We start from the raw sequence: 19,870 nt of genomic DNA on the forward strand, positions 1-19,870 counted from the left end.
TTTTACTAATTGTTACTCAAAGCAACAGCCTGTAAAGTCAACAGGATTTTGCCAGAGTAAAACCTCAGCACTTAGCCTGGGTTTTTTTGTTTGCTTTACCTAAAACTTGACCTCTTATTTGCCAGTCTGGAGTCACCTGCAAGACATTTTACTCTCCAAGTCCAAGCTGAAATTTTTCCATGGGATTAGTGGCAGAGAGAGCAGAGACAGCAATGAAAATTTCTTATTAATAGCAAAAGTGACAGGGAAAAAGGTGGGGGGAAGCTATTCAGCTGACAGCTTGGAAGTGATATACCATTTATGTACTTTTCTTAGCATCCATTACAGGTTTCTCTGAAGCATAGCTTTTCTCCATTGTGGTAAATTTCGTGCTGAGGAATGCAAGGGAAACAAAAAATCTGGAAGCACAAGTCATGTTAGAGACCATCAGAAGAAATGGTCTCATGTAGTATCAGGGTCCAGTGAAGACATATTTGAAATACTCAGCCTAGCCACTTCTTCACAACAAAAAGGTACCCAAGTCCTCAAAAGGTGCAAGGATCCTAACCATTGCAAACTATTCTGAGAGCCAGAGCAGTGCATGTTTAGGCCATGTACTGAGTATTTACAGAGCAAAAATCTTTTCCATCAACTTCAAATGGAGTGAGACATCATGTATGGGTGGTTTAAACTGGAAGAAGTCCATGCGTAAAGAAGGAAGAACTTTTTAGGTTGGCCATGATCATGGGACTTCCCTCTTGCACGAGAAGATTAAAATAGAAACACCTAGACAAGTAACTACAATGTGTTGCATTTGAAGATACCTTCTCAAGGATAATGCACACACATGCAAACAAATTAAGCAAGAGACTTTGTTGTTTCTATACTGTGATCATTCCTGGTTTTAAATTTCTGGGTTGTGTTTGGAAACTATGGGTGAAAGGTAGCTTGGTAGAGTGACAAATAGATTTGGACTTTGAGGTAGGGCAGGGCAGGGCATTAAATTAAAGCCGACTGGTATCTTCCTACCATATAAATGTAGAAAGGTTTTGAGAGGGAAGAAAACATTGCGTGAGCTGAGCTAAGGAAGCATTTGTGCCTCCATTTAAAAAAAAGGGGGGGGGGGGTCTGCAAAAAAACCCCCAAACCCTCCAACCATTGCATCTTCTTCTGGTTTTTTTCATTGCCCGCTCAAACACCCAGTTCAAAGATACATGGAAGCCATACAAGGCTCATTGGGTAATGAGGCAGGAAAAGTGAGACAACTGCTGGCACTCAGAAGCCTCCCTTCCAACAAATTAGCCAGGTTTATAGCTTTGAAGGACTCCTCACACGGATCCTGATGGCAGGGCTGTTTGCCAAGCCTAGGGAAGTAAGATCAAAGGACACTGGCACTTCGAGAGAAGGGGAGTGTTGAGAAGTTCAGAAACCCTGCCCTGTGCCTCCAGAGAAACAAGCTGGCTGGCTGGGAGCACCAGTATAGGAAAAACTTCACTGATAAAAAGGCCATGAGCAAGTCAGATTGGTCTGAAATACACACATATAGCTCCCTTTTTGCTTTGCTTACGTGCAAAATACAATTTTGCAAGTGAATTAGAGACTTTGGAAGGACTTTTCCATTCGCTCCAGCCAGCTGCTAAGCAAGATTCTCAAAGAGAAAGCTGTACAGGTGGCCACCCCGTCAGACCTGCTGGGCTCCCTCGGGGCAGAGCCCAGGGGCCTGTCACCCTCGAAGTCCTACCTTGAGGGATGCTGCACTGGAGGATGCATTTGGGCAGAGGTGCCAAAACTGCTCACCTTAACCAGTACCCAGCAAGAGCCTGAGAGAAGGAAAGGGAGGCAGATGGTCCAGGAAACATTTCCTTTCAGCAGTGAAAAGCAACAGATCAAAACTAACTTACTTCTGCTACTCTGTCCCCTATATCAAAGACATCTGCCTGCAATCATGAGTCAGAGCCCTTTAAACAGTGTATTATAGGCCTATCACCTTGGAAAAGTGCATTTCAGTGCTAAATTAATAAAGATATCACCTTTATGTATTTATATATACATATATTGCTAGTTGATGCATAATTAATTAAAATCAAACACATGCAATGCAGCTCTGGAAAGCTTCCATATGAAACAAAATTGAAAAGGCTAAGAATATTTAATTAAGAAAGAAAATGAATAAAATTACATCTTAAACAATACAGACCCAAGCACATCAATTCACTTTGTAAAAATATGCAAACTAATAAAAGAAAATAAATTTTAAAAAGAAAATACGGTGCACAAGTGACCGACACTGTCATCAAGGCCAGTCAGCACAATGGAGATAGAGACATTTAATAGCTAGAAGAAAATCTCATACAACTATAGCAGAAATTAAAGCAAAACCACCAACCTGGATAGAGGATTGAAACTCAGGGGCTTTGGACAAGCTTCTTCAAGTGAGAGCTGGAGTGGTACCATATTACCACTGCCCTCCCAACACTCACCACCCCGACCCGGCACAGCCAGGGCGGGAAGCACACACAAGTCCCCCATGTCATTCTTCCACAAGGTCATTTCTTTGCTCTATCAAGTAAAATATCTCCTTGTACTCTAATTCTCCTTGAGCACTGTGCGTGGTAATAGTTATCCAGGTCAGCTCACATCACACTGGGTTGCAGCAGACCTGGCACTGAAGGGAGGAGGATGGCTCAGCCACTCTGCCCAGCCAGCTCTGCCTGCCCACACCGACATTCTCCAGCAGATCAGCTGTTCATGGAGAGGACATGGGGCTTTGGCGTAATGAACACACCGCTCCCTAACGCACACTGCAGAATATAACGTACGTTCATATAAAAAAAATACGCAGTGCTGTGTGAAACTAAACATAGGTGGACAATGGCACTGATATCACCAGCAAAGTGGTCGAGTCACCATCCCTGGAGGTATTTAAATGTAGGTGTGGTGCTTAGGGACATTGTTTAGTGGTTGGACTTGGCAGTGGTAGGTTAATGGTTGGATTTGTTGATCTTAAACATCTTTTCCAACCAAAATGATTCTTTGATATGGAGGAAAAAATCTTTTGTAATATATTACAGATACAGAAATTATTATTGTCCTATACATTTTCCATCCTTGCCTTCTGTGCAAAGCTGGAGACCATCTCTAGGACAAAAAACTTTTCAGAAGACCACCCACAGCCCTAAATACAAATTAATGGAAGGCAGAAGTCAAAATCATTTTGACCTTAAACACTGTATCCCATTTTCTGCTTTATCACAAGTATAACGATGTGAAATATAACATAGTCTCAAAAAGTCAATTTGCACCGAGTTCCCCAAGCATAGCAGGGAAAAGGCTAATGTTAGAGAAGAATAATCTGTTTACTACATATATTTGGTAAAACTTTCCCAGCACTACTGTGCAATGTTTTTAAGGAATGGGATGCAAACAGCCTGTTTTGAAGTACTTCACCAGATTCAGCTTCAGTCTGAATATTTAAACTGTAAAGGAGTCTTTTTGCAGTCAAGCTTGCCTCCAAGTAAAAACCCCAAATTTGGGGTGGGGGAGAGGAGAGAGGACCTCACAGATCAACTTTGTCAAGTGAACTGGAGGCACAAGCAAAATAGTTTTTGGGCTCTTTTTGTTTATTTTTAAATAGAAACACAGTAGAAGAGATACAGGTCCTTGCTTAGCTGTGCTATTCATTGCTGAAACTGAAATGCTAGAGCTCATCTTTCCTAAAATTCCGTAGCAACAGTGTGGAAATAGCTCTTGCAGTGAGCCAACTAATCTCTCTGTATCAGCCGAGAAAACCAGGCATTTGGAGAATGCAATTAATCTTCTCCAAGGTGGAGAGCTCAAGGGCTGCGGTGGATAACAGTCCAGAAGTGTCCATTTTGCCTCTATTGATTACAAATGAAGTCTGAATTTTTCAGTTTCTGCTGCATTTGTGTTTTCACCAAGAAGTGTTTCATTCCATTCATGAAGAAGAACAAGCAAAGCTCTCAGTGGTCCAAAACTGGAACATTCTTGTCAAAGATTTTAACACATTAGACCGGCAAGATTTAGGAGACTTGATGTGAAAGAACACAACTAAGCAGTGACAATTACAAAAGGGTAGCTTGACAGCTTATTGACTGAGAATGGCTTTCACATCAGGAAGAAAAGAATAAACATAATTTTTTGTCTGCCAGATATGAAACATGCAGTAATATAAGTAACTATACAGATGGCTGACCTTATGGATAACTGCAGGGTAACAAGTAAGTTTTAAACCATACAAAGCTTTTTAAGCAATTTACAGGCTTCTATTTCTGCATTCAGTATTCCAGACATAGAAAGAATTCAATTAGTTTTCTCCCAAATGGAGAAATTTCAGCATGCCTGTCACCAGCAAGAAGTAAGATCGCAAACAAAGAACAGGGACATCAACAAAAGAATCAGGTGGGATAAGCTCTTTATTAAAAAAAAAAAAAAAAAAGATTTTTTTTCATAGATATTCTGGCAGAAAAGGATGGGAATAAAGATCCCTGGCACATTAAAACAGCCAATAGGTTTTATGTTCTTAAAAGCCTGTAAGTCTGGAGTAACACTGACTACTGAGACCATGCCCGAGCTGCTCATGACTGCAACACAGGTGAACACCCAACTCCAAGCAGTCTTGGTTAAGCTCAGCTTAAGACTGGCAGCAGGGGAGCCAGAGGAATGCAGCTGCAAAGCTTCCCTGCCACGTACTTTTAACCTACGAGCTTAGTTACTCCCCTGCTGTCTTTCAGGGTACACGTTCTTCTCTGGCACTAGTGGGATTTGAACAGGTCCTCCACCTTTTTGAAGCAGCAAGTAGCATCCAGCTGCTCAGATCAACTTCTGCACCCCTTCTAAATCTTGTGATTTAAGTTCTTTGTGGACTAATAGGCTTGAGGTGGTGTTCTCAGACTTTCTCTCGTTGCAATTCCCTCTGCCCCGTAACTTAAGGCAACACTATTTCATATGAACACATATGAAGGTTGGTAAGCGTCCTGGTTTCAGCTGAGAGGGTTGATTTTCTTCACAGTAGCTAGTGTGGGGATATGTTTTGGATTTGTGCTGGAGACAGCATTGATAATATAGAGATGTTTTTGTTCTATGGACCTATTGTTGAGCAGGGTTTACACAGAGCCAAGGCCTTTTCTGCTTCTTGCACTGCCCTGCCAGCGGGATGGCTGGGGGTGCACAAGAAGTTGGGAGGAGACACAGACAGGACAGGTGACCCAAACTGACCAAAGGGATATTCCATACTATATGATGTCATGCTCAGTTTGTAAGGAGCTTGGGGGAAGGGGGGCGGGGGTGGGCAGCGGTGTTCGGAGTGATGGCGTTTGTCTTCCCAAGTCACCGTTACGCGTGACAGAGCCCTGCTTTCCTGGAGATGGCTGAACACCTGCCTGCCCATGGGAAGTGGGGAATGAATTCCTTGCTTTGCTTTGCTTGTGAACGCAGCTTTTGCTTTACCTATTAAACTGTCTTTATCTCAACCCATGAGTTTTCTCACTTTAACTTTTCCAATTCTCTCCCCCATCCCGATGAGGGGGAGTGAGCGAGCGGCTGCGTGGTGCTCAGCTGCCGGCTGGGGTAAAACCATGACAGTAAGGAAAAGGGAATGAGGGAATTTCACACATCACTAACATGAGTGCTGTGGAAATGCTCAAAATCAGTAGGAGAGTATTTAGAAAGGTGACAGAGGAACTGGTTACAGCTGGACAGGAGAGTGAAGAAAAGCAAACTCTCTTTCTGTATGCTACATAATTGATCTAACACATCAGAGAACAAAAATTCTTAACAGAAAGGCAGGAACAGTAAGAAGGTAGGAATACGATGGACAAGAATTTAATAGGGCACTTCAGAGCAGTAACATTTCTGCTGGGTAAGGCTTGAGTGAGTCCAACTTTCTGGAAACTATACTGGAGAACACCTAGCCGTGAATAAAGACTATTTTTTATACTTAAGACAGAAGAGAGAGTTTGTCTTCCATTTGAAGATGGTGTATGTCATACCATGTATTATGCCATGAGAGAGGCAACACTTACAAGGAGACAGAGTAGGTTTTGTCAAGTTAAATTACATCATTGGGGAAGTAAGAAGCAGTGGGGCCCTGAGTCTTTTCAGAGGGATGGAACTTTGCTGGACTCTGACCTCAAAATCTTCTCCTTAGTCCCCCAACTGTTCCATCTGCCTCATGATCTTTACACAACAGCCACTACCAGCACTGTAACTTCTACAGACGCTCGTCTCTGTTCAGGGCACTAAGGTATTCTTCAGTAATATACAGTATAATGAACAGCAACAACAACAAAAAAATCACAGGTTAGTGTATAAACAAGACTCCCACTGAATTTCCATAAGGTCCCACCTGTCTTTGCATTGCTCCAAAAATTATTATCTTTTCAAGGTGTTACCAAGGGATGCATAGTCCATTTAAAAAGAAAAAAACACATTGGTGGCCCATGACCGAGACTAAAATTAAACTAAGCGAAATCTGGAAGTGAATTAATATAAACTGTTTTGCATCAAGACTCAAGGGACTGAAATCACACAGAAGGGAATTTTTCCTTTTATAGATTGCTGCTAGTTTTTGGCAGTGATGAACAAAGAGACATCCTTAAACAGAGCGCTTGGAGAGCATCTTTAAGCAGGCTCTTTCATTCCTGTTCGGGAACCTGAACAATAGGAACCACGACAAAAGCAACTTCAAGTCACAATAAATACATTGTTCCCATTTAATTAATGTTTTCCCAATACAATTGGTGTGTAAGAGGTCAGAGGAACAGAAAATTGTATACTATAGAGATCATGCTGTCAGGTAGCACATTAAAAATATTAAAAATGTTTTCCATGATTGTTCCACAACATATACTGAGATGGGACTAGCAGAATAGCACGTGCACCAACCAATTCTTTATAAGCAGGAAGCTGAACCCTGTAATCTCTTTATCATCCTGTCAGTGAGTTAATGGTCATTACCATGAGCAGATTCTTATTTTATCAAGCAAGTCAAGGCATCACTGGTGCTTTTCATATGATAATACTGATGCTTTACACCACAATTAAAATGAGTACAATTTTTTTTAGCTTTATCTAGGCTTAGCTGCAACTTTTCAACTTGCAATCACCACCTTGAAAAGTCTTATCAGAGATACTAGTGTAGCACACTATCCTTACGACCAAACCTCTCTTTCTCTCTGTCTCATTCCCTCTCCTCTAAATACTGTGTAAAAGGCTTAGAGGTGGAAACAATAGAGGCAACTGTTAGCTGAGAAAAACCTTTCCTACGCATAGTCTAACGCTACCATCCAGAGCAGGGCAACCGGAGCTTAACATGTGTTTTCATTCAAGATTACCAAAATTCCAATGAATGTTCCTTTCCTTTACAAGCACTAAAAATATTCTAACAAACATCCTCATGTCAGCAGTTACATATTTTCAAAACAGAAATCTCCCATTGGGCTTGTTTGTTATCAGCAAAAAGTCTTTGTGCAATATTTTGCCTTCCAGCTCCCCTCCCCCAAAACAGCACCACCACCACTGCTGATTTCTTTAATTTACTTTGTCCAAACAAACATGGAAATCAGTTTTCATTCAAATTGCGACGAACTCAAGAGTTAGACTTACAAAGGGTTTTCTTTGATGGTTTTTTTTTTTTTTCAGGTTAAAGATATCCTTGTGTATTTAAATTGGATGGTAGTGGTGGTTTGGTTTTCAAAGGATGCTTCTAATCCTACCACTAAATAAAAAAATAAATCAAGAACTGGACTGCAGCTAAGTGTGAGCACATGTAAAACAGAACTGAGACCACGCAGCACAGTGTTGATCTTGGACGCAAAAAGGAATTTTATTAAAAGTTCAATGATCTTCAGAGGTGACTCCCCCAACTTCATGATTTTCTGTGTTATCTCAGGACACTCCATGTACAGCAAAATGAAAAAAAGAAGTAGCTGAGTCTCAAATCAACTTCTGCAATACCTCCCAGGTAAGTGTTCCCATTTCTTCTTTTAAACTGAAAATCTAGTGAATTGGGGAAGGGAGACAGAGTACAGGGAAGGAATAGCTTCCCTCAGAGAAGTACTTCAAGCTCATGCGCACTTTACTGTAGTCCTTTCTTGGGACAGAAAACCCATTCACCACATAAATCTGTTGAATGTGGGAATAAAATGTTGAATATGGGAATCAGTGAAAGACAATGAGAGCACTGGGAAAAAATAGAGTAGGCTGTGAGCAGTCCCTATTTGTGCTGGTGTCTCCTTCTGAAGGGGCAGCCACTGAAGAGCCAAGTCACACACTGTAGCCTGCACATCATCAATACACGTGAACATCTGTGTTCCATCTACCTGGGCGCAAAACCAAGCCTGTGACCAGTGGAGGAAGGCTCTTCATGGCAGCGCCGTCCTCCACAGCCCTTCCTCCTTACCAAACTGTATTTAATAGGTATGAAGCAAGGTCCTGCCAACCGGTAAGACACAACGTTAACAGCCTGTATGGTAATCTTCTATGTATAAAGGAGGAAGTCAAAGCCAAGATTTTACAGTGTGATTAATGATTTCTGGGTGCACAGTTCAAGCTACTCTGAAGAAATGCGGGGTTCTGCTTCTAGAGGGGAAAAAAGTAATAATAATAAAAAAATCAGGCTCCTTTAACAACTCTTTGTCTAAACCAGCTTTGGGTTGAGGTACCCAAATCACTGGCTGTTTTCAGATGGTTGCCACAAAGCCCTCCAGAGCGCTACCTTGTGAAATGAATTAAGCTGCAATACATCACATTTAAAGCCTGGCGTCCTTGCTTCAGGTTGCTCTTTGCTCCATGGGTGGGGTAAACGTGGATTTAGAGATGGGGAAAAAAATCCCAAAGGTCTTTCCCAAGGGCCTGGGCAGGTGAGTGAGTTTCCGTGAGGTAAGCAAGGGTGCAAGCCCATGGGCATGCTGCAATGGCCCCGGTGCACGCTCTTCCCCTATGCTACACACGAGATATACCTGCTGTGAGCAAGCACGTGGCAGATACTGCCCTGGCTGTCACTCACAGCTCACAGCCTGCGCTCACATCCACAGTGCCACACAGCCATTGCCATGTGCTCCTGGCACGTCCTTCTGCAGGGGCAAGAGGCTGGTGGCCCACCCCTCTGCCTCCTCCCTGCCCCTAGCCTTCTGGCGAGGCCACTGCGTGCTTCTCACATACCACCGATTGTTTACACATCAATCAAACATTGTTCATTCCACGCCACAACAGCCACAGTTTGGTCTTCACACAGGTCTTCTCTGTCTCTCTGCTCTCCATCTCTGCTTCCCAAACCCAAGACCGTCCTTTGGCCTCCTGCTTACCTTGAGAACATCTGCTCCTCTCTGAGCCATCAACCAACGTGTATGGCCGCCAGCTACATCATCCAAGCTGGCAGCCACCCTGGTTGAACACATCCGACATGGCAGCTGTCCTCCAGCAACAGTCCAGTGGTACCCAAGTGCCCACTTGGGCACGGGGCTGACCTCCCCTACCTTTGCTTTCCTGACAGACTAGGGACCCTGGGAGACCAGACATAAGCACCTTGGCTGTGCCTGTGGAAGGGGCAGAGATAAAGACTAGATCCTTCTTCATGCAAAGCCAACAGATAAATAGGCAGAGAAGACAGAAAGGCGATCAGGACAGTGTTACGAGTCTGTTCAAAGGCTATCCTGCTGAAAGGGGATTTAAGGGAGTGTATGACAGCTAGGAATAGCTACCTCAGCCCACTGAACTCAAAGTCTCCCCCTCTCCTGACATCTAATACGCCCCCACCAAATTGAGCTCGGTGTGTAGTGGCCACATGAGAGAGCTACACTGGTTCTAGCACTCCTGGAGATAATCCTGCACCAAAGAGACTGACAGCAAGAAGCACGCAGGTCACCTCCTCTGTTCTGGCATTGCCCGAGTACCAGAAGGCAGTACAATGAGATGCTGCTTTTGTCTTAATATTTAACTGCTTTTAGACCTTTGATGTGTTTACAGCTCAGCCTAAAAAACCCGAAAGGCATCAGTTTGTATACTAGGCACGCTCAACAGAACTCAATTGTACAAGTGAGATGAAGCTCAGTCTTCTCTCCACACTCAGACAAGACATACATCCCAAATAAAAAAAAAGCAGTTCTTCACGTCCTTTTGTTAACCAAAGATGCAAATCAAATGGCACTGGCAGACTGTTCTTCCTCAGTTCTATAAAGAGTTTCCATGCAGCAAACATCTTATATGCCCACTGAATTCTTTCTTCCAGAATATTCTGTTAAACTCTCAATTAGAAAAAAAAAATTAAAAATATAGTACCATTACACTAGCTGTTTCCATGTACTGGTCAAGAAACTTCATCTATCCACCAAAGAGAAACCTAAATTCCATGGAACTACTGCTGCAGTGTTGAAGTGCGTAAGCTGCCAAAGCATTCAGGAAGTTAATAGATTTGTTTATGGACTAGACAAGGCTTAATTAAACCAGGCAGCTCCAAAGAACAGTAAATCCTCTCTCCTCCCGTCTTACCCTCCCCCCCTTTTTTTTTCCTAGAGTATCTTTCTCCTAGTGGCTTTCCTCTTCGTAATAATCCCATCATGAATGACAGATATGTTATCAGTCATCACTGGGATTTGACACGTTCTTAATACCTGTCATGACAGCTCTGAAGTCTGCATGTTACCCCATTGTATTCCAAGGCATTTGCAGGAGGTAATGGACACATCAAATAGCAGTCAATGGCTCTGCTTTATTGGACAGCTGAAGGCTTGCAATATAGAAGTAGATGCTTAAAAAACCCTAATCTGTGATTATTCAAAATTACACACAGAATAATTAAATATAAAGCAGTACAAATAGCTTTTGCACTCTCTGTACCCATTATCATCTTGGCCACATTGTAGAATTTATTATTGTATATTTATTGATAAAACTGCTTTAATATTTAAGAAAAGGTATCAGTATTGGTAATAGTGAAGATCATATTAATAATCCAAGGTCTTCAGTGAAAGGTTTGCAGCATTATACTCATGCTGGTAAAATGGCAGTGTATTGCTGTGCCCATACAGAGTCTCTCCTGGTTCCTTGGGTCTCTGCTTTAATAGAGAACGTGATGCAAAAGTGAGGTGCAAGTCAAGGCTAGAACCAGAGTTAATGTCAGAGGTGAATACCTGTATTGACACGAAGACAATGGCACTGTGAAGCGTGTTATTCACAGTAACTGTCAATACTATAAAACCAAAGACTAAACATGAGTTTGAAAAGAGAGCGCCTCCTTGATGGGGACACAAGGAAAAGGCAATGTGTTAACACCAAGCGATAAGGACAAGGAATACCAACTAGCAGGCTTTGCATTAGTCCATTCCTAATGTCTGCTGATTTCTGTAGACCTCTTAATACAGGTAGTTTTGGTTTTCTTTGTTTAAGCCCTCAAAAGAGCTGTGGCAGATACAGCACTCCACAGAACAAATTCAGTACAGAACTCTCTAAACAGATGTATTTTCTTTTAGTAAAATTCTAGTATTACTTCAGATTACTCTGGTCATCTGTGTGTAATACTTTTCAGGCACAAAAATAAAATAATTTCTTACTGTAACATTTCTTTGGAGCCTTAAACTTGCAGAAGAGTTTCTCTCAGTTTAGCTGAGCTGCTGGAAAGCATCATATAACCACAGTCTCTGCCAGCAGCGTATGAGCTGCATGATAGCAGTGTGCCTTGTCATTAGTAAAGGCAATAGCTTGTTGTTCTCTATGCATTTACAGTTTTGCACAAAAGCAGGAAAAAAAAAAAACAACAAAAACAAAAACCCCACTCAGATTAGAGACAATGCAGCCCTGTGCATGCTAGTAACTTAAGGCCCTTTCAGCAAGGCAATGAAGCTAAGGCAGAATTGTGAGCTGGAGTCAAAAGGAAGTGTCCCATTGACATAATGAGCTTTGGAGGAGGTCTGGAGTGAAGAAGACATGCAAAACATGTAAGAACTCAGGAACAGAAGTGATGGCATTTGGGGAAGGGGGATGTTGTTCTCAGCATGCAGCTTGACAATGCAGCAAATCCTGTTCCAGGGATCTAAACTACTGCAATAACAGCCCTGGTTGAGTATAAACTCACCCTGCCAGCTGAAGCACTTTCAGAAAAGCTGAAAGGTTAAGTTTGTGTTAGCAGGCTTCATACCAGATCAGATATTGCCTGTTCTTGAGCAGCCAGCATAAAAACATCCCACAAACTTGGTGTCATATTTTCTGATCATGATCTTATGCCAGGGCCTGTTCTGGATCAAATTTGTACTGCTGGCTGAGCCTGGGTTGCACGGACGCAAGATGATGGCAGCATGGCCCCATTCAGAAGTCTTCCCAGCAAATATTCCCTTTGGCTTCGCTCCAAGGAGCATTACTGCTTCTCCTGCTGTCTACACTCCCAGTTATTCCTTTCATATACCCTCTCAGCTGTAAGCAAATCAACATGCCAATCCCTTGGGACACATGGCTTAGCTTACATTTAAGACTTGCCATTCTGGTTTGTGCTTTGGACATTGATTTCCATTGTCTCAGCTATCACTCAACAAAAGGGCATTTAATTGCTGTCTCATTTAGGCTGGGGGAGAGGGGGAGAATAACTTTTACTAGCCCTCTGATTGATGGCAGCCATTACCATCTTCTAGCACAATGCAGACTTATTAGAAGCTCGATTTACATGTGAAGTTCATTGCCACACAAGTGAATCAGATTTGCAGCTACGCTTACTTGAACAACTTTAGAGACAAAATCTTCACATGAAATGAATTTGCAGAAACACTTATGCTGGCCACCCATTTAAAGGGAACACTTTGAAGATTAACAAAGTTTGAGGAAAGCTTCTAGAAAGAAAAGAAAGTTTAGTAGAGATCTCCTAGTTTTTGTTTCTCTTTTTAAACACTACCATGTAGGTACTTCAAAAGTTGTTTAAAAAAAAAACCCAACCAACCTGATTTATACTTATTTACACACGGCTAACACCAAAAAACACTTCATATCCATATGCCTCAGAGTTTATAATTGCATACTACGCAAGGCAATGCTGAAGAAACCCATAAACTATTTCCCCCTTTTGTATGAGGATTTTCTATTTTCTTTGTGAAGGAGGAACGAACAAAATTAATATCCACATTTAATATCCTCCATGTTCTGTAGAGCAATAAGCCACATACTCTGATGTTCAAGCCAAACTGCTGACAGTGGATTTTTAATACTCGGCTCATTTTATTAAAAAGCACAAGGATGCTAATCTTCCTTTCAAAGGAACAGAGCTCAAGAAACAACTAGATCAGTGAAGCCTTCTTGAAATACTACCTTTAATCAGTCCAGTTATGTGAAACCTGCAGCAATTTCAGTAAAAGCTTGATGTAGTTTAATGTAACTTATCAAAACGTTTAATCATTGCAAAATCTAAGACCAAACATCTTTTGAAGATCAGCCTTTCCAATCAGACGTAGAAACAAGCTGAGGCACTGGGTACTTTCAGAAACACCTTTGTGCATTTTTTGGAAGATTTACCATAGGAGAGGCAGATCAAGAAAAGCCAACTTGCAGCGAGGTGACGATGTACAGCCAAACACGCGAGCACTCGCACTCTCTCAGCTGTGGGAGCGCTAACCCCAGCTGGGCAGAGGCCTTCTGAAACCATGTTAGCTATACCCACAAAAAAGCACTTCTGGCTACTTTCAGAACATATCCTCTGTTATTCACATAATTGGTTTAAAATTCCGCAGCAAAATTACTCTGCTATTACTTGCTTTCAGTGAGTCCACCCTTACATTCGCATCCCCCACAGGACCCACCTTTGTTCTTTAGCGATACTCATCTTCCCTGATGTGTATTTCTAAACAAGCTTAAATAGTGGCTACTTTCATGCTTTTTTTGACATTTTGAAAAATCATGATTTTATGTACATAAATGAATGTGCGAAGGCAGAATGCACTTTTTTGTTTCAGAACAGCTGTCTTCACTTTTATTCATTCTGCAGCTCACATGCATGTAAAACTATATTTTGATCCCTCCCTTTTCCCTTAATTTTTAAGGGGAAGTAAAACTTCATGCACATAAGCATCAAAAAACCCCAACCTAACCAAAACCCCTCCCAAACTGGCATGCAGCCAGATACTAGCTAAACACTAGAATACACATGCTTTCTTAACTTGGCTCTTTATAAATTTTATTTTCCTCTCCCACTGTTTTGTTTCTCTTTGGTGTCAGACGGGAGATGCGTGTTTCTCTTGCTGGAAGGGATAAGTGCTATCTTCCAAAAAGTACAGTCTACGGACAATTATTCCCGATAGCCGATATGAACGCAGCACGGGCGATCCCAGTGAAATGCCTTGCCTTCCCCGCCACGCTCACGCCAGGCTGGAATCAGCGCTCCCAACAGCAGCGCTTCCAGGAGCGTCGCCAGCACCAAGTGAGCTGCCAAAATGGTTTTAAACCACTTTGCGCCTAAAGAACAGACTGAGAGCCATGTTTGTACAACCCCTCTGTCAATTTTTGCTTCATGTCTCTTTGGCCACTTGAGGATAAAGAAAATTCTTAGTTGGAAGAAGGTTTTACAAGCTGGTTTCTGAGAAACCTGTCAAGCCAACACGTGCTAATCAACGTGAACAGGTCCTGGAAAAGAAGTTGATCAAATCTCTCCGATCGTCTTCAGAGATGCAGTCAAACCCATGCACCTCTGAGATTCAGGTCAATCACACATCTGTTCAGCATCCCCTGGGAGACTCAGAATGTAAGTGCAAAATTAGGGCAAGCGCTAGCACAGCAGTAGGCTGGAGCATCTTGCTGGCAGAGGCACAAACCTGCTCTCCTACCCAGCATACCATCTATAAATAGGTTTATGAATGCAGAACCTCTGCCAAGCTGTTCTTTCCTTTTTTTTTTCCTGTGCTAATTTGTAATGCCTCTTGCAAGATTGGCTCCTAGAAGTTTTATCTCCATTAGTACTAATAAACATTTACTGTATGGGCTCCAGCAATGTCTGAAAGTCTTGATGAATAGCGACAAATTTGTCTAGAAAAATAGAATTTAATCTCCCATTTAGAAAACTCTAATATATTAAAAAAAAGGAAAAAGCAAGCTCACCTGAAAACAAAAAATTCACATGAGAAGTCTACATGCACACCACGGTTTGGGAGAAAGGAACCCACTTCTGCCGGGGCTTCAGGAGGAGATGAGGCAGCGTCAGTGTTTAGTCTTGTTCAGCTGTGCTCCAGTGGGTACCAGGCGAGCCCCAGAACTGAGCCCTGGGCTGTCCCCCTCGCTCTTCTTACCTGGAACAACAGAACAGGCTCTCAGCTCCCCCAGCACAGGAGTGATGCAACACTTCCCATTCAAGACCCAGTGATGGATGTTCACACTGACTGCTGGAGATTCAACACAGCCTTAATAAGAGAAGAAACTCATTACAGCTGCAGTTATTGATAAGCATGGCTCTCTGCTTTTCTCTACTGCAGGTGCCCTTTCAACTTCAGACGTCTTGGGGACAACCCAAAGCACTAGAAAGCTATTTACAAAGCATCCAAACTCTGCCTTGGAGGGGCTGCTTTTCTAGAAGGTAACATAGACCCATAGCAAACTCACTCAAGCCCAATTTATGGCAAGAAGACTTTATGGTAAGAATTTGACTTTGAGCTGCCAGTGGTTGGGTGACCAAATAAACCAGTGCTGATTTCAAATAGGGGCATTAACCAAGGACTTAAATTACCAGGTACTTTCATCTACTATCATTCTCTTGCATCTCCCTTTTTCCCCTTTCTCCCTAACCCTTACATAGTTCAACATCCATTTTCAAGGATAGATGCCTAAATGAAGCCCTTTATTAAGGTTCAATTTTCAAAAGCAATGTCATCTTGCAGTTTCCCTTCACTTCAGAAATTAACTTCTAGGGGCATATTCTCGAAAAGCCTACATCTATACTTATTTCAACTTTCTGGGGAATAATTGAGTATGGAAGTAAGGTTTTGCCTGATGAAATTTTTATTTCCATCTAAAAATAAAAGGAAATGCATAGTAAAGGACTTCTTTCCTCAGCCTCCTTCTTTTTTTTTTTTCCTTCTGAAAGGTGAAGACAAAGGAGACATATTACAATTCAATTTTTTCCCTTTCAGAAATGCCAAGAAACTTACCACATATATTTAAGTTTTGAGCTATGAAGAGTAGACCGCTAAATACTTTATATGTTCTGAGCAACCTTATCTCACTGGCCCTGATCTGAACAGGGTGTTTTACTACATGACCTCTGGTTGTCCCCTCCAATCCAAGTTATCGTATGATTTTTTCTAAAGGGAACACTGACTGGTTTATATCTCTCAGAAACGCAAGGCAACCTTTTTTCGTTTTCCACCATTTTTTACTGTAAGCATCTTCTCCAACACAGAGTCTTTCAATAATTCAAATCTATAAGCATTTTACACATGGAAACTCCTTAAATTAGCAGAAGTATCTTTTCACGTGTCGCAAATTGAAAGGATTTAACAGATTTAGGTAAAACTAACTTGGTAAGAAAACAAAGACAATGTATCCCAAGTCCTCTGTTAGGTAATGCTGAAGAAGGGCTTGGGGGAAAAAAGTGTTGGTATTTACTGTCAAAGAACCGCCAACTTTACAGGAATACATTTTCTATCTGCAGTTCTGAAGTCAGGACGCTGTTTTCAAAATGAGTCTGAGCTCTGGTGTCACATGCAGCTGTCAGATCCGTTCACAGCGAAAGCAGCGGGATTCCTCGCACGCTCCACACCTCTCCCTGCCAGCATGGTCCTCCAGTAACGCCTCCTCCCTCTGCCAAGGCACAAGGTCACGCACAAGCCCACATCTCTTGCAAAGCATCACACAGCCAGCTCCCAGCCCTGAGCTCCGCTGCCTCCATCACTTTCACGAGCCAAAACTTTTAGCTGGCTGGCAGGTTTACTGAGTAGTAAAAAGCTGACTTTTCAAAGAGACTCTCAAAAGACAAACTTTCTCATGATTTCTCCCCCACCTCAAATCCTTAAGCATATGTATATATCTTGATTAATACTAAACCCAAGAAAAACTTGTGTAATGCAGAAAGATCTTTTTCCGTTTCACTGTGTACCTGCTCTTATTAGAGAGGAAGAGAGTCATTATTTAACAGATTAGATATTCGGGGAATAAAGTGCAAGAATTCCAGTCCTAAAACTTCATAAAGACAAGATATTAAAATAAAAAATAAACAGATTTTTTTTCAATCATAAAGGCAAAGGAATGCCATATGGGATTGTAAAGTTCTCAGGTTCAACAGAGCCTGACTCCTGGTGCTCTTCAATGTCTAATGCTCCTGTCATCTCTGCCCTCCTCTCCCTTGCCCCTCCTCCAAGGACTTCAGATAAACTCTCCTAATCGCAATGAGCACGTTGGCCATCAAACTCTATCACTACTACTGTTGCAAGGGCACACTGGGGCAAGAAAAGGATAATGCCATTAGAAAACCACTCACATGGGACTAACAAGCAAGAGGATACACATTCTTTCTTCCTTCATTCTTCACGACTCACAGGTCCAATACAGTGCATTTACAGCTTTATTCTAATAAAACGATCTCAAAGAAATAAAAACCATCACCAGTTTTAAAGCTGAGCCTTAGCCTCAAACAGAGGCTAAGAGACTGTTGTGAGACATGGAGGGCTTGTTCTTCAACACCTCCATAGTTTGCTTCAAAGCTCATTATATTAAGTGGGAGTAGTTGAGATGCAAAGTCAAATTTAAGCATCCTGGGAATAGCTACATGATGCACAGCTGGCAGGCAGGTCTGCTGCAGGGATGTGGTTCTGCACATGAAGTCACGAGACTGAGATTCCTAATAATGTGTAGTAACCAAAGCATGGAAGTGAAATCAGTTCACGAGGTAGCCCCCAGCAGCAGAGAGGAAGTTTTGTTTGCTTCTCTAGACAGAGGACTCTCGACAAATGAGAGCCTGGACCCGGAATCCTCCAGGCTTAATTAGAAGATCATGAAGAGTACAAAATGGCATTGGACACACAAAATGATCATTTTTCAAGTAAATTCAGTGGAATAAGCACTGTTACATTTACAATCCACTCTCCTCCATCCACCCTTTTTTCCCTGTTAATGATACAGAGTTGGCTGCAGATGCAACAAAACCTGTCAGCAACCACAGCATGTCCTAAAGCAAGTCTTGCCTATTATTCCAGCTGGCTAGATGAAGGTCACTGACACTGCTAACACCTCTGACATTTTATAATCAATTGCCAGCATTTACAGAGGAGAAAATACCACTAGCTCTGAGAGCACTCGGAAAGCAAGAAACTCTTTTCAATTAATTTTAAGCTTGCTCCCTCCGATAGCCAAAACATGAAACGACGAGGCAACCTAGCAAGCCAAATATTAGCAAGATTGGTTTCTGGCAGCCAATGCCATATTCTGTTTGTATATAAACAATTGTAGTTTATCCGCCTCTTTAAAATAACTGCAATATGAATCATCATAAGGACAGCAGCAGAGAAAATAGCCAAATACTTGTAGCTGAAAAAACCCATCACTTAATTCTCAAAGCAACTATGAATATCACAGACCATCAGCACGTTGCTAGCGCCAAATACCTATTTGAGAAATCTAGTATTTTGTGGAAGAGATCCTTGGAAGAGAGGCTGACCTGTACCTATCCTTTTGCTGCTGGTAATGGATGACGAAGCTCCTCCCATATGCTGCACGTTCCTCCTGTGCCTGCTTTCATCTTCAGGACAGGAGCAGAGACTGCTGCCTTTTAAACTATTCCTGTGTTGATTTTTAGCCAGCTGCTATATTCCACTGCTATAAGTGAGGATGGAGGGCTAAGGAAGAGAGATTTTCAAACAATACTTTGTAAACAGTCCACAAGTCCCCTCTGATTTATTAACTGCCAATGCGCTGGGTGAGTTCAGCCCTGGATTTGACAGCGCTGCCCTTACCCAATGGTTTGAAGCAATCATTTTGAATTAATACAGGGCCTCAGAGAACAGGGGGATCTCTACCTTAAGACCTCCTAAAGACCTGTATTTCAGTCAAAATTCTTGCTCTTGACAGTCCTTCTCATCCTCCTGCTCCCAATTCAAACCATCGGTCAGGTCTTGCTTTTCACAGGAGCTGGTTGCTGTACGGTATAATGTCTGCATCAAATACAATTGCCAAAGGCACTCCAATTTCTACTAATAATTGTCATTAGGAGAAGAAAAAAATAAACGGTTGTATCTTTGTCAGAAAAGAACCATTTCCTGGTGTTTAGCATAGGCAGGATAATGGTCATGGTCAGCACCTTGGCTCAGCGGGCAGAGCTAGTGGGAGGTAAATGAGAGTGCTGCTGAGGGGACAGATCTTTTTCCAGGGGGGAGAGGGGGCAGTGGCTGCAAAAGGAGGCACCCTGACAGAGGAGATTTATGTATCCTCTCTTGTGTCAGTCTAGGAGGAGGGAATCATTATGCAGGGCCAGCTGCAGGGGTGTGCGCTGATGTCGGGAAAAATTAGAAGTCTAGCAATGAACTATAAAGAAGGGAGAAATGACAGAGTGAATGAAAACCCCATGATAAACCCATTTAGGCTCTCTTCTCCCCGGGATGAAAGATGAAGTCTAATCTCTTTGGCATACATCCTGGCTGAGGCTCAAACAAATATGCCTAGATACGTACAGGCACACGCCCCTAGAATGTGCAATGACAATGTCCACCAAAAGGATCCGTAACTGCAAAGGGTACTGAGCGAGAGTCCTTTTTCTGCACGCTTAGCGAAGTTCTGGGAGAGCACACTAAGATGCTTTTGATCAGAAGAAATCTCATCTGCTGCCGAATGCCTTCCTTATGTAAATACCTTTGAAAGAAAGCTTTCCATTTGAATACCTCGGGAGTGGTGGGGGAAAGGGAGAGGAGAGATGACGGGACTC

The 19,870-nt window shown here is 42.2% G+C and overlaps 1 protein-coding gene across 8 annotated transcripts in view; it reads right to left on the reverse strand.

Annotated features, from left to right (window-relative positions):
* Window positions 1-19,870, reverse strand: part of PLXNB2 (plexin B2) — a 257,923-nt gene that overhangs the window by 160,333 nt on the left and 77,720 nt on the right. For 6 of the 8 annotated variants that reach the window (XM_075742862.1, XM_075742873.1, XM_075742889.1 and 3 more), the window contains one exon: window positions 15,064-15,251. The exons of 1 other annotated variant lie outside the window; for it this stretch is intronic. The gene's annotated coding sequence lies outside the window, so the exon portion shown is untranslated. The remainder of the gene's footprint in view (window positions 1-15,063; window positions 15,252-19,870) is intronic. One more of the 8 variants, XM_075742891.1, reaches the window with a different exon arrangement.

Source organism: Balearica regulorum, chromosome 1 (genome assembly GCF_011004875.1).
Source record: "Balearica regulorum gibbericeps isolate bBalReg1 chromosome 1, bBalReg1.pri, whole genome shotgun sequence".
NCBI classification, from domain to species: Eukaryota; Metazoa; Chordata; class Aves; order Gruiformes; family Gruidae; genus Balearica; species Balearica regulorum.